This window comes from Vipera ursinii (genome assembly GCF_947247035.1).
Source record: "Vipera ursinii genome assembly, chromosome: 2".
NCBI lineage: Eukaryota > Metazoa > Chordata > Lepidosauria > Squamata > Viperidae > Vipera > Vipera ursinii.
This window is the reverse complement of record NC_139513.1, coordinates 131190610-131206226: the sequence shown is the minus strand read 5'-3', so window position 1 is coordinate 131206226 and position 15617 is coordinate 131190610. Positions and strand designations below refer to the sequence as shown.

General features: G+C 36.9%; 2 long non-coding RNA genes across 4 annotated transcripts in view; one reads left to right on the top strand and one right to left on the bottom strand.

Annotated features, from left to right (window-relative positions):
* The window catches only part of LOC310633611, an 87975-nt gene extending 79094 nt beyond the window's left edge, over positions 1-8881 (bottom strand). For 2 of the 3 annotated variants that reach the window (XR_014491036.1, XR_014491037.1), the window contains exons 1-2: positions 8304-8881; positions 8171-8204 (exon numbers count right to left, since the gene is read on the bottom strand). This is a non-coding gene — a long non-coding RNA (uncharacterized lncRNA). Of the gene's footprint in view, positions 1-4197; positions 4303-8170; positions 8205-8303 lie in introns of those variants that run through there. The other variant, XR_014491038.1, reaches the window with a different exon arrangement.
* Positions 8882-9383: 502 nt separating this feature from the next.
* LOC310633681 lies at positions 9384-14960 on the top strand. The gene is made up of 3 exons (XR_014491077.1): positions 9384-9535; positions 10995-11047; positions 14562-14960. It is a non-coding gene; the product is annotated as an uncharacterized lncRNA (long non-coding RNA).
* The last annotated feature ends 657 nt before the right edge of the window (positions 14961-15617 follow it).

The following is a 15617-nucleotide window of genomic DNA, read 5'->3' as shown; positions in this document are numbered from 1 at the left end:
GGAAAAACTTGCAGCTCTCCTTTATGGGGAGAATAGTGACAATCAAGATGAATATACTTCCCAAATTACTCTTTTTATTCCAATGTGTACCAATTAAATTAGGTTAGGATTTTTTTGAAAATTTAAACAGAATTACATTCAAATTTATCTGGCAAGGTAGAAAACCGAGAATTAAATTAAAATTATTACAGGATGCAAAGAAAAGAGGAGGGCTCGGCCTTCCGAATTGGGAAAAATATTATCAAGCAGCAACATCGGTATGGATAAAGGATTGGATACACTTAAGGAACAGAAGATGTCGTGGCCCCGACCCCCGAGCCTGTCCTACCCGAGGAAGAGGACTCTGAGGATGATGGGGAGGAACTGGTGGGGCTTCCCTCTCTGGGGCCCTCCCTTCTGGCAAGGCCTCCCTCTCCAGGGCCCTCCTCTCTGGCAAGGCCTCCATCTCCATCTGAAGGCCGACAGGAGCAGTCTGTAATTAGCCAGGGTGGGACGGAGCCCGAGCAGCTGCAGCAGATACAGGCTAGCAAAAATGAATCATGGCTAGACCCCCAAGAAAGATGCAGGGCCAAGCGTTTACAGCAGCGTAGGAAGAGTAGGAGGGCCAGGGATTAGCTGAGTCACTGAGCCACACCCCACAAGGTATAAAAGGGGGTGTGGCTGCTCTCAGAACTTTGTGACGAACAATAATTCTAACAACTTCTGGTCACGTCTTTGAAACTCTGGTCTGGATTCTTGACAACGCTTATTCACTTCTGTTTTTGGATTGTTACTTGGATTAATTGTTTGGCAGTTATCTCATTTATTTTTGGCTGACTGTGGGTATCTTGCTGCCAAGGCTTTATCAGAAAGCAATTACTACAGCATAAAGACTTAACCCTTGTGAATCGTGCTTGCTTGTCTGTCTGTTTGTACCTTGGGAGGGGGGAACAGAACAGAAGACTACTAGCATTAGAAGGTCATGACATGCAAATAGGGTGGCATGCTATAATGTGGGACAGAAAATATAAGGCTCATCAGTACTTCCATAATCATCATATTAGACGGGCACTATTAGACGTGTGAATAAAAATTACAAAATTTAATTATATAGAAATCCCCAATTGGCTATCCATATTAGAGATATTCATGCACCTCAAATTCATAAATTTAGGAAGAGTAATCACATATAAAGATATCTTAGACGAGAATGGAGACCTGAAAACAAGAAAAAGACTATTAGAAGACGGTATAGAGTTGGAATGGTGGGCATACTTACAAATACAATCACGATACAGAAAAGACAAAAAAGAACCCGGGATAAAATTAGAGCATACACAATTAGATAAAATCCTTCTGAGAACAGAAGACCAAATGATAAAAAGGTATATCAATATCTATTAGAACAAGATTTGTTAGAAGAACAGGTAAAAGAAACAATGTTAACCTGGAGTAAAAATTTTGGTTACAGTATTGACCTAGATAATTGGCAACTACTATGGGATAGAAACAGGAGGTTAACGCTAGCCACCTCCTATAAGGAAAATCTGTACAAGATGTTTTATAGATGGCACCTTCCCCCTACAAGGCTAGCAAAAATAGATAAAAAAATCTCACCAAAGTTCTGGAAATGCAGAAGGCTCCCAGGCAGTTACTATCACATGTGGTGGGAATGTTCAAAAGCGCAAAATTTTTGGCAACAGATTAAAAATTGGTTGGAAGAAATATTACTACAAAAAATTGATTTAAAACCAGAAACCTTCTTATAAGGGATTATTAATGATAAACTCAGCAAAGCATCTTTCTATTTATTATTGCATATTTTAACCACAGCAAGATTGGCATATGCCCAAAAATGGAAAAGAAAGAAAACCCCCACTGAAGAAGAAATAATAGATAAAATTTTATCCTGCGCCAAAATGGACAGGTTAACCCTAGAGATTAAAAATAAAACTGAAACAGAGTATTATGAAATTTGGCAAAATTTGCACGATTGGTTAGAGATAAGGAGAATCGCTGAGATGACTATTGTTTGATTAGTTGATAAAGTAAGGACTTCTTATTAGCACCTATATCAGGACACAACTGAAAGATATGTGAATATAACATGGACGACAGTTTACCAAAAAATTTACAGATGCTATATGTACAGTTTGTTGTACTTTGTCCTGACATAGAATGTATTTTAAGTTTCTGTTTTTTCTTTCTGTAACATAAGGTAATACCAATAATAGCGTTGTAGCCAGGGAAGTTGAATCATGTCCACTTTTGTTTTTAAATGTACAATTAATAAAATTTTATAATTTTATAAGAGCCTTGGTGGAGCAGTGGGCTAATGCCTCCTTAAGTAACACCAGCTGCCTGCAATTAGTGCAGGTTCACATCCCACCAGGCTCAAAGTTGATTCAGCCTTCCATCCTTCCGAGGTAGGTAAAATGAGGACCCAGATTGTTGGGGGCAATTAAGCTGACTTTGTAATAATGCCACTTAGGGGTGTGTGTGTGAAAGCCCTAATAAGCAGGCATATACATAGAATGAAGGCTACTGCTAAGCTTGTAAGCCGCCCTGAGTCTTCAGAGAAGGGCGGGATATAAATGGAATTAAAATTAAAAAAATAAAAATAAAATAAAAATAATAAAAAACCAAAAACTCCATCATATAAACACATACATAAGCCACCCAGAGTGACATATGTGAGATGGACAGCTATATAAATTAAATAAATACATAAATAAATACCACTTCCTTCTGTCCTTCTCTTCTCTCTCCTCCAAATTCAGTTAGTTTTTGCTGCCTTCTTTATGAAGCATTTGGCTAGTTAACACTTAACTTGCATTCTGTCTAAACAGCAAAATACCATTTCATCACCAAGTCTAAATGTGCAAATGTTTTATGGAAATAAAGCCAGTTCTAAGAGTAATTTTGGCCTTAAAAATAAAGATAAACTCTTCATTTCAAGGAGGTTACTTCTGAAAGCATTATAAATTACTTTAGTATGGAAGCCTTCATATTTATCTTTTAGTATAAATGGGGAGGGGGGCAGAGGGACTCTCTAGTTTTTTTTTTACATATTGTTGAGACCAACACTGTGTGTTAAAATAATCATGGCAAGATAATAAGGAACATAATTATGCTTGGGTAGCCTTAAAATAAGTATAGCAATAATCTTTACATAAAATAGATATTTGAATAATATTGGGTAAATATTAAAAATAGAGTTGTTGTTTAAGGCTAACTCAAATGTTCATTTGAGAAGCAAAACAGATTTAGAGGGAATCATTTGAATGATTCTGTGCTCATGTTTTTAATTGCTGAGAAATCAAAATGTTTTACAATAACTTAAAACAACAACCTGGCATAGTATATCTAGGCTTCTTTTTGTTTCAAAATCATAGGCGAAAGCTCACAATATGATCTTCAGAATCATTAAATGATACTAAATATTTTGTCTTTTGCAATCATGAAACCGAAACATTGCCTCTGAAATCAGCAGATTACAACTGAGTAAAATATATGTGTTCCTCTTCACCTTACATTCATTCAGGGATAAGATAAGCTTACTCCAAGCTAAAAAGAGTTATTTTAAAACACACACACACACACACACACACAAATCTGTATCACCTTTCTGCAGCCATCTGCTCGTGAAGTTGGGCCACTGAGAGTTGCATGTCAAACAGTCAAAGGTCCAAACATTCAAATCACAGCTGGGCATTAATAAATACATGATGTATATATCCATTTCCAGAAGCCTCATTTAGGCCATGACAAGAAAAATAAGAGAAGAGACTGAATCTATTAAATTATACCAAATGCCTATTTACTACAAATACAACATTTAGTTTTACAAGCTGGTCTTCTTATCAAGATGGAGCTATCAGATGTTCTTCAGGGCCACTGGAAAAGTCAAAGCTCGGGTAGAAGATCTCTCCAATATGCCCTCTTCTTTTACTCAGAATCTAATAAAGATCATTAAATTACATGAATTTTCCTTTCTCCCCCCCCCCTGAAATCAGAGCTCGCTACTCTGATATTAGAGCTCAGGAAACAAGGTATGACAACGTCCCTCATGAAATTTTAGAAGGCAGTGCAAGGGTCTGAAGGACAGGCCTGCAGCTGCAGACATGGGTAGCTCTAATTAACAGTTCACCCTGCTGAGTAAAATCTAATCTAAAGAGAGCAGAAAAACGAACTCGGTTAGCTTAGACTATCACCTACCTGCTCTTTCCATGCATGCTCCATTTCTGTCATGTAGTTCTCTCCTCTTGCACTCTCTCCCACGCACACACATTCTCTGCTGGAGTTGAGGAAGCTTGCTTCACAAAATGAACAACACTATCTGAGTTAAGCCCTCCACTGACCATCAAAAACAATATCCTTTCTCCAACAACTCTGTGACATTTAAGAAAAATACAGAGACAACCAGTGAACCAAAAGGAATTCATCCATTTAATAGATAAAAAGAAGGCTATTAACTCTTGGCTAAATTGGTTAACATTTGGCTACACAGGGTTGAAGTGCCCAAATTATAGCACTAGAAGCCAGCTTGGAGCCTATAAATTGCATGAATAATATAGATTAGTGGACCTAGTCAAAACTAGCAAGACTTAAATTTATGTTCTAAAGCTTGATAGCAATTGGACGTCTTCCACAAGTGGATGTTGCCAGGGATATACATCCAGATGCACATCATGAATTTACAATTAGGTATCTGGGTCTTTTCTGCAATCAAGAATCAGACCAAGGAAAGCAAGTCTGCTTTCAGACCAGTGTGCCTTTTGGTCACATGGACTCATTGGTCTATATTTAAGCTAAAACAAAAAACAATATTTTATATCCCTATAATGAGCCTTAGCTGTACAAAAAACCCACAATCTTGTCACTTATATTTCACTCATGAGAAAAAAAACACAATTAAATGTTCCAAGGATGTAGTATCACATCCTTGTTTCTAGGAGCAGGCTCAATTTTACTGGGATTTAGCTTTGAAATAGCAAAGTTACTTTCTCTGCTCCATAAAGATATCATTCAAGTAGGCCTTGAATGACTGGTTATTTGCTATTTTTTAATTCCCCTTCATCAAATATTTATTAGACTAAGGGTGTTTCCTGACTGGGTTGGAGTGTACCCCCTTCCATTCTGAGCCAGCAGAACATGATACTAGCAGGATTTTTATTTTTTTTCCATTTAAACCCTTCTCCTGCCTCCATTTCAAGTCACTGTGATCACCTGACTCCTATCCAAATTGATGGGTAATAAGATATAGTAGATTGCATATAACTTGAGGCTACCCTTGGACAATGTTAGAATAAGGTGTGCATGAAACAATGAGTGTTATTCATGGGCTGGGAACAAGATGAAGGCACTCTATGGGGACAGGGTGGGAAAAAAGAGTGTTCCATGGTTAGATACACATGCGAAAATAACTTGTGAGATAGTGAATCTTTGGCTCGCATTCTCTTAGTTCCACCTTCCTGTTGAGTCTGATTTTTTCTAAATGGAAAAGGCTGTAGAATATAAAAATCTAGATAGGTGAGTTCTTCAGTTTTTAGTTATTTTTCTTCTTGTCATATTGGAAAACAGCCATTTATTTTCTTATTTTTAAATATTGCACATGATCTGTTAACTTATTAACTGAGGTAAATACTGTATCGCCGAGATGCAGTTCTAACACAAGTCTTCCTCACCTTTGGATATATATGTAATCCATTCTATAAATCTAAATTGTTGTCTTACTAGTACCCATACCAAATTGCTAGCAAATAAAATCAGCAATTCTGTGCCTTGTAATTTTAAATGTTGCCTTTTTATAAATGAAATGAAAATCATAACCTGGAAAAGAGACATTCATATGCTATTGTATAAAATGCCTTCCATCTATTCAGAAACCAGGCAGAATTGATCCCCTCAAGAGAAGCAAATATGCCTGCAAACCTTTTCAAATATTGCCATAGTACAAACAAGCTATTAGCAGTTATTTTTTAAAGTAATCTCATATTAAAACATCTTCAGGCTGTGATTAATATTAGCAATAATTTGGGTTGTTACAACAGAGGAAATCTAAGATGACTAACAGCCTAAATAAATGTTTCCACGGGCCACTCTTGGGCTCTTAGAAAGAAGAGAAAAGTGGAATGGTGTAGTTCAAGGCTCATTGTGGTTTACAAATCATTGCTCCATATCAGCCTTTCCTCATCTGGATCCTTCCAAATATTTTGAATGACAGTTCTTATGAGCCCTAGCCAATATGGTAATTGCTATGCTAAGCAAAGATGTATCATGCAACATGAAGCTGTCTATCTTCTACCTCAATCCAGTGAAATCCATTTGTAATGTCCAAGATCATTCTCTTTCATTTATGGATACTTCTTGAAATGACTTATAATAGAACTCAAATTCATATTCCTTCCATTATCACATAAAACAAACAAACACTCCATGGGGAACATTATTAGAATTCTTGGCAACATCTGTAACTACAGGTTTCAAATACCACCATCGCTATTCATCCCCTCAAGCAAACCCAACTGCCACATAGGTTTCTGTGTTGTTAATGAAACCTTTGTTAATGAACTAGTTTTTGCCCATTCTTGATTTCTTCAGACCCTGGCATTTTGCAAAAGCAATTGCTGATGATTTAAAAGAATGGTGTATTGTTCATTTACTTTAATGTCTTTCCTCTTCTGCAAATTACAGTAAGGATCAGATAGGGTGACTTCAATATGAAGATCTTAAAGCAGTGAACCATAGACAGGAAACTCAGGACTAGAATATATTTATTCATTAAATCCTATTATAAATCATAGTTAAAAAGTGGACATTATTTATAAGATTTCTGATTGATTTTACCAAAATGGATCAATACCCTCTCCTCTCAACATAAATAAAGGAATGAGGACATTTTCCTCTTTTATATTTCCTAACTGGCTTGGACATAAAAAGTCTTTGCTTTCAATCTAAGGATGGCAAAATTGCTATCCTGAGTCAAAATTCCATGCATGAATTGAAAAGCAATCTGAAATAACAATTTGAGGAAGCTTGGTTATTTATCCTAATATTCTTTTGTTACACGGCAAAATATCATCAGATAGCATACCTAACATAGCTAAGACAAGCAAGTACTTTTTTTTAAACTTGCAGATAAGTCAAGTTCTTTATATTAAGGCATTAAATATCACAGGTGGCATGATACCCCTAACCTAAAACCAGACAATTCACTTCTGTCACTTTTGTTGTTCTATTGGCCTCAATTCCAAAAAGAAGAAGGGAGGGGGGGGGATCCTTCAGTCTTGAATAGCAGAGCTCTGGAATACATTTTCTGATTCTTAAAATGTTATGCAACATCTCAAGCACTACAATGAATGAAAAAAAAAGATTGCTTTGAAAGAATTACAGGATAATGGAATTTAATTAGGAATAAAAAAATAACAGCAGATTTCCAGTTTGCATGTTCAACTGCTTTCAAGACATTTGGTAATAAACAATTGTGAGTAGAAGTAGATTATGCAATATAACACAGTCAACAGCTTTGGAACAAAGGATTCAATCTCAGAACCATCCAAAAGTATTTGGCTATTCTCCATATTCTCCAAAGGACACCAAAAGATAGACTAACTAACTAAGCAAGCTGGAACTTGGGGGAAAACTTTGTTAAAATTCCCACCAAACATTTGAACCAATATATACCTAGGATAGATAGATAGAGAGATAGATAGATAGAGAGAGATAGAGAGAGAGAGAGAGAGAGAGAGAGAGAGAGAGAGACAGACAGACAGACAGACAGACAGACAGACAGACAGACAGACGAGTAGGATGCTGTATTTTCTACTCTTTCAGTTTTTACCATCTTACACCCAAATTTGCAGATAGAAAGCTATTCAATGTCTAAAACTCACAACAACCAACCTTTCTATAAGGTATTAAGTATTAAGGTACCTTTGACTGTATTTGTCACTTGTTTACTTCATAGAAGTCAAAAGACATCAACCAAAAAATGGCAGGAAAAATACCAGCCTCAAAGTATACCTAATACTCTCTGTAACGTTCATTCAGCAGTATCCAACAATAATTTGCCTAGGGCAAAGGACTATTTCAAAAGTTGAATTCAAAAACTCATTTAAAGCAAAACTCTTCAGAAGGCAAGACAAAAGAGCAGCCCTTTGTTTGCTGTTAAGCCATTGTTTCTTCTTACCTTTAGGTACATTAATGTCAGCATAAGTGTGGATCTGAAGAAAAAATAAGAGATATTTTTCAGATGCCCAGAACAAAGCAAAAATGCATTGTTTTTCACCAACATGCTGAGTTCTTTAAAGAAGAATACACACCATGGTTTCTGATTTCCAGCCTTTTCAGTGGAGTGAATCATGGCCCATTTCTAGAGGCAGGAATCTTGTCCATTCTTGGGATAAGACCAACTTGGTTTCTTCTTGTCATAGACAGACTTTTCCTAAAGGCAAACTGTGGTCCACGCAACCTACGTGGCACTAAGTAGGCCTTTGCTACAACTTGCTTGGCCAATACATCAACACATACTTTCCACAGGCCAAGGATGACAGCTCTTGAAAGAAGGATGCTGAAACAATGCAAAAACAGTAAAACAAAAAAAAAAGAAAATCTTATTCCAAAGCAAACTCTGGCATAACCCTTATCAAACATCCTCTATTCATTCAATCAAATTCTTTTCTAAGAAAAAGAGGGGGGGAAACAACCCTTGAGATTCACAAAGCCCTAATCCTGGAAATGGTGGAGGGGTGAGGTCGTCAAGCCCAACCAGGTCAGGATCTGAGGGAAGGAAGCAGCCACATTGGGGTCAGCAGGCTGTTGCTGCAGTGCTAGCAGCAGGGAAATGAGTCTGGTGAGTCCCACCATCTATCTTTTATAGTGCTTTGTTTATGAGCCGGGTGCCCCTATTTCATAAGTCCGTGTTTGCTAGAAAGCACATGAAGGAAGGAATGATGAAGATGACTATTAACACTAGTCCAAGGACACCTTTTCTTAAGCCTCTTTCATAGCAGCAGACATGGAGGAACAGCCCGGCAATTGTTCTCTCAAATGTCACCTTTCTGAGCAGGCCACTGTGCAGGCAAAGCTATGCTCCTGTTGAAGGGAGGTTCCCTCCACCCCCAACCGGCTTTTTTTTTAATAAAAAAAAGCATGAACTTTGCTATTCTCCACATATCTCCAAAGGACCTCAACTGACAAGGGATGCTTTTCTTCTTTTCCCAGCTGTCCCCTTGATCCGCCTCCCCTCCTCTTTTCTTTTTCCTTCTTTGCAGAGTTTGAACAATTTGTCTCTGTTCTAGCACATTCCTCCAGCCCATTCTTTGGGTGCCCAGCATAAGATTTACACTGGGTGGAAGAACGGGTGAGCTGGGGGGAGGGAGGGAGGAGAGAAGGAGGTAATACAAGGCCTACATTTAGATCGACCAGAAAAGCAAGCCAAATAGACTGCAAGATTGTTGTGCCATCAATTTAATACCTGAGTGAGAAAAACAAAGAGCCTTCAGAGAACTTCTGACCCTTCCTCCATCCAAAAGGGATCAGAAGAGAAGATAAGGTGAGTTGAAAGAGAAGGCACGAAACATAATTAGAGCTATCCAAGGAGGGGACAATGTACGATGACAGAGAACCACACTTGTTAATTACACTTCAGGGTTATTAAAATCTTTTTGACATCAACAACTTCCCCTGCGCAGAGATTTTGCACTCTCTTGCGCTGGTGCTTTCACTCAGAGAAGCTGATACATATTTTCCAAACCATTTATGACTATCTCATTAATGGCTTCTTAAAATAGGTTTATTTTTTTAGGCTTTCAGGTACAATCTGTTTTGAATGCTATTGATCAGCAAAGTAACTGCCTTATAAATTCCCAGATTAATTCCTAAAAAAAAAAGACAAACAAAAATATTTTGGCTAAACCCACTTTTTAAACATATCCAGAAGTAAATAAGCAAATTTAGAAAATGGTTTCTAAATCCTTGCAGAAAGATTATTCTATTCACAATTACAAAACAAAGTGCTAAATATAATGTATATAACTCTAAGTCAGTCACACTAAATATTTCCCTATTAAAAAAACCAATAATTAATTCCAGTTCCAAAATTCAAATTATTCTAGTTCAAACATCTCACTTTATCACATAGCAGGTAAGGATTATTTATTTTAGAGATATTTTTATGCAGCATTTTTATCTTCCTAGATTTCCTGATACAGAAATGGATAAATGATCAGATAAATACATTTTATCTTACCAATTTTAAGGGGTTTTTTTACTCATTTTTTCTGTGAAATTTTTGACAAATCATTGTCTATGCTTTTGGTTGCCATAGACTCATTAAAAAACTTTGATAAAATCTACACACTTACTTGCTGGATACACATAAGCAGCTACCTCTGTGCCGACCCTATAGGTAAAGGTAAAGGTTGCCCCACACATGCGTGCTAGTTGTTTCCAACTCTAGGGGCCGGTGCTCATCTCCGTTTCAAAGCCGAAGAGCCAGCACTTGTCTGAGGACGTCTCTGTGGTCATGTGGCCGGCATGACTAGACACCAAAGGCACACAGAACGCTGTTACCTTCCCACCATAGTGGTGGTCCCTATTTTTTCTACTTGCATTTTTACATCCTTTTAAACTGCTAGGTTGGCAGAAGCTGGGACGAGTAACAGGTGTTCACTCTGTGACCCTATAGGATAGGGTAAATCAGACTAAGAAACAAATGCCATATAAATCTTAAACACTTTTATTAGAATAGCTATAATAACAGAATCTTGCAGTCTGCATATATTTCCTTTTTTTCCTCACTTTATCTTTATGTGCATTAGGGAGCGGCCTGTCTGAGGCATTTTTTAAAAAAATAGTTTCTTGGAATGGACTTAAGCCATGCTTATCCCCACTGCCCTTCAAGGCCACCCTCTCTGCCCTCTGCATGATCAGGAATTATTATAAAAGATAGGATCTCCTATGTTATATGCAATATGTCAAGTTGACTTTCCAATCTTGATGAAATTTTACAGGTCAAGAGTAGGAAAACCACAGTCCTATTCACAGAATTACATTCAGTCAAAATGTACGTCCCTTGAAAATTGCACAAAGGTGTCTTTGAATTGCATATCAAGCAAGTACGTATTGCATTAGTTGGCCTATTTCGGTCTACATAGAAAGAAATCAAGTAACTTTACTTATATGCAAATCATCAATAAGGATTCAAGCATGTTCTCCAGGCATTATTAAGAATGTACAAAAAGAACTAGAATCCAGCTACACAAACTGTGACCTGAAAGAGCAATATTAGATTTTTTTAAATATCAGATTTAATAAATATAGGTTATATTGTATGCAGTTTGTGTAACCGAAACTTAATAACGGAGCTAAGTCCCAATTGAATTTGGGGGTGCTTATTCCTGGCCACATAGGTTTAGCTAGTAAATAAAATAGCTTGAGACCTTTAGCTAAAATGCAACCTTAAATTTAAAATTTGACAAATTTATGATGTGTAGACTTCAGTTTTGGGTACCGTGGCTGGGGAACTATGGAAATTTAATGCCAAGCCTCTTCAAGTTGCTGAAGTTTTTAAATGCTGTTTTAGTCTGAGAGAATACAGTAATAACCTTTAATATCTCTTCATTTAAACTTCAGAGCAGTGTTATTTAATCTTGACACTTGAAGAGGTGCAGGCTTCAACTCTCAAGAGTTCCCCAGCCAAGAGAGCATTAGTGGAAAAAAGAATTAATAAAATGATCATCTCCAAAGACTGAAAGGTTTGTTAGGAAGTATTTTTATTGATATACTGTATGTCTTAGAATGAGGTACAAAAGAGGAGAGCTGCTGTTGCTTTCTTATTTTCTCACTAAATGATCTGATTGAATAGCTAGCTCATCCTTCACCAGTTCCCCCCTCTGTGTTGGAGTGCCTGCTATTTAGATTCTTCACTGGTTTTGTTTAACCTAATTTAAATCAAAAACACCCAACCTAGGTGCTATGTTTATTCCAGTGTATAAATACAGGATATTATTCCCTCCACTTTTAATAGAGTGGGTATCTCTGCATATCAGATGTCAGATAAAAAGGCTACTGTATCTAAAGGTGCCTTTAATTTCTCAGCCATCCTAACACCAGCTTTCAAGGTGCTGCAGTTATGTTCCATTACCCATTTTATTATCATCATACTAGCCGAGGCATAAAATTCAATTAGTTCAACACTATTTAGTGAGAGTTTATAACAGGAAAACACACTGATGCTCTGTCTATATTATATATCACTCACTGAATAAACACATACGGTTCAAAGATGGCATCATGCCATTTGGGAAGCTTGAAAGGTTTATTCGTAGGACTCTGCCAACAATTTTGTGTGGTGATTTATGTATGTTACCTACCCCTGAATTAAGCAAATTGCATCTCATTGACTTCAGGCAAGTTAAAGACAAATATGTCTTAAATATTTGCTTGAGAGTACAACCTAGCAGTCTTATTTCCTTCGGCTACAGTAGCTATTTAAATAAAAGGAGGTGATTTGCAAGGGAGCTCATTTAATCTTGCTTTGCTACCGAAGCACATAGGAATAAGTTTATTTCTCTAACATTTGGGGGGGGGCGTTCTTCACACTGGGATCCAAGGAACCTGAATTCCACACAAGATGAAGAGGTGGAAGGAGTGCACTCTTGCCTAGCCAATTTTCCATCACGATTGCTTTGCCTCTTGATCAGCAATTTCAAGTGTTTTTAATTAACAAGTTGTGTTATGATGATTTCAGCATGTTCCCTACATTTTTAGCCTAGCAACCATAAAGATAATGGCAGTTTCCAACTGATTTGGACTGACTGGGGAGGGAAATTGAGATTAAATACTTGTAGAAAGTGAAGGTAGTAAATACACTCAGAGAAACTGGCCTGCTGCAGCAAATTATCAGCTAACCCAGATAAAGCTTCCCTGTTCCCTTTTCTTCTTCAAGGTCTAAATAGATAGACAGAAGCAAAATTCAAAGTAGGAGGTGGTATGAAATGAACTATTAAACCAGTGTGGCCTTCCAGAAGTGTCACAATTGTGATAAGTGTTGTTTAAATTTTACCCAGAGCTAAACAAGTGTCAATAGTACTTCAAGCCCAAACACTCTTCACTAGACTGTGGAAATATCTAATCAAGAAGTTGCATCAAGGTTGTGATGCAAGTGAAGTGGGAATGTTTTAACTCTCCAATTCCCATCCTGTCCTAAGGCCTTTACAATAATTTATCTCTATCTCTCAAAAATAAATGTACCCTAATTAAAACATTTGTATATGATAGAACATTTATCAATCTTCTAATCCTCTTCTCGATTCTTTTCAATTTACCAATTTTACTACAAGATAACTACAAATAACAATTGTGCTATTGTTACCCAACAAAAATGTCTGTATAATAGGGAGGCCATTGCATTTTTCCTTTTTGTTCGAATCCCAGGGAACAAAAGGAGAATTAGAGCCTGATCTTTTCTTGAGGACTTGGAGCTTATTCTCATAAATACCCATTTCAATACTGGATCACTATTTCAAAAAATGGCTGTAGCTGTACCCAATGAATGGCCCCATTACTGCCATATCCCAGCAATGGAGAAGCAAAGAGATAGTTTAGAAAGTAAAGTCTTGTGCCTATCAGATCATATAGTAAATCTTAGATTTGTAATGGCTTTAAACCAATTTGGGTATACAGTCTGAAACAGCTGTGAGAACAATGTTTCTTAGGTTTTCTTTAATATAAGAACTAATAAATAAAAGCCAATGTACATTTTTACATTAATTCAAGACTTCCTTGGAACTAAATTTTCATCTAACAGTTGTTTCACTGAAAAGTTCCACATCTGTTAAGCCGATTTTGAATAAAAATGAGAATCTGCCTGGAATATCCAGAAGATATAGGCTGTCTATAGTTGACTTAAGCTATCTAAAAAAAGTTTAGGAAACATTTGCCAGATAATTTTTTTTTAAAAAGGTGTAATATAAAGGAGCACATTTGAAGCTTGCAAAATGTTTCATTAATTGATGCCAAGTAATTTCAAGATGCCAAGTGTGCAATCAACTTTCTAATGAGAATATACAGTATGGCAAGAAAGAAAGACAGAGTCCCACCTTCAAAGTGCAAACATTATTTACAGACACAAATGTAAAAGAAAGAGAAAAAAGCAAATGCCATCATCTTGATACCTCCCTCTTTGGTTAACAGCTAATAGTATTCTAAAGTTGTGGGCTAAACTGTGAAGGTGAAAAAAAATGCCCTGGCATAATATTGTCCAGAAAATTGCCTGGATGCAATTTTCAGGAGCTGAACTTCATTAGAGGACTCAATATTGAACTGACTTCAAGATTGATAATTTTAGGGATAAGGACTGAATCAAATGTTCAGTCATTAAGTATTTGCTTTAAAAGTTGAATAATTGAAATTAGTTCAGTCATTTGGTACTTTTATTTTAATATTTCATTTATTTAGTATTTCTTCCCATCTTCCTTGTTCTCAGACAAAATTGCCTTCAATGCTGTTTAACCAGATTGTTTGTGTGTGCATGTGTGCTGATGTCTAGTTTTATTTATAGTCATCCATTTTCACAGTATCATCACATCAGGTGTAATGTTGCAGTATCATCAGCAAACATCAGGAGGGTTGCCCCTACTGGATAAAGACCAATGTGACTGAAGAGGATGAAGAGAAATAATCCCAAATAGTGGCAGAAATTGCATGATCAAAAAATATAGAGAAAAACTGATAACGGTCACAAAGACACTTTTCAAGAAAACGAACATATTAATACAAGATATATTTTTTTTCAAAACACAGGCTTTTGTCCATCTGTTCCTCTCACACAAATGTACACGTGCACAAATATTGTATATATAAATTTGGGGTTTTCTCCAGGATGATCTATCTTTAGCCTTGCCTCTTAAGTCTCTCAATGGTATATTCATTATTGTTGCAGTCAAGTTTATCCATCTTGCCATTGGTTGTCTCCTTCTTTTCTTTCCCTCCATTTTTCCTAGCATTATAGACTAAATCCAGCAGGGCTGGATTTTGCAAAACTTTTTCAAAATGTAAGCGTTTGTGCTCATTATTTGTGCCTCAAGTAAGAACTCTGAATTGATTTGTTCTATTTGTTTGGGTTTTTTTCCATGCTACCATAGTATTCTCTAGAATCTTCTCCAAAATTAAAGCTCCAAAGGATCAATACCCCTTCTATGCTGTTTCTTCAAAGCCGGCGTCAACTTCCCTCCGCCCTGTGCGTTCCCACAGAGAGGGACTCCTCAGGGTGCCACCGGTCAGAGAATGTAGACTGGTGGCCCCCAGGGGGAGATCTTTCTCTGTGGGCGCTCCGGAGCTATGGAACCAGTTACCGGTTGAGCTGCGGACGGCGCCGGATCTTCGCTCCTTTCGCCGCGATCTGAAAACATACCTGTTCGAACAAGCCGGCCTGGCCTGAGGGTGGGATTGCTGGGGGTTTTATTATCATTTTATTGGGGGTTTTATTAATGTATTTATTGTTTTTTATGGGCATGTATTTAATAACTTTTTAATTTTTGTAACTTTATGTTTTATTCTTGCCCTGTACACCGCCCTGAGTCCTTCGGGAGAAGGGCGGTATAGAAATATTAATAAACTAAACTAAACTAAAC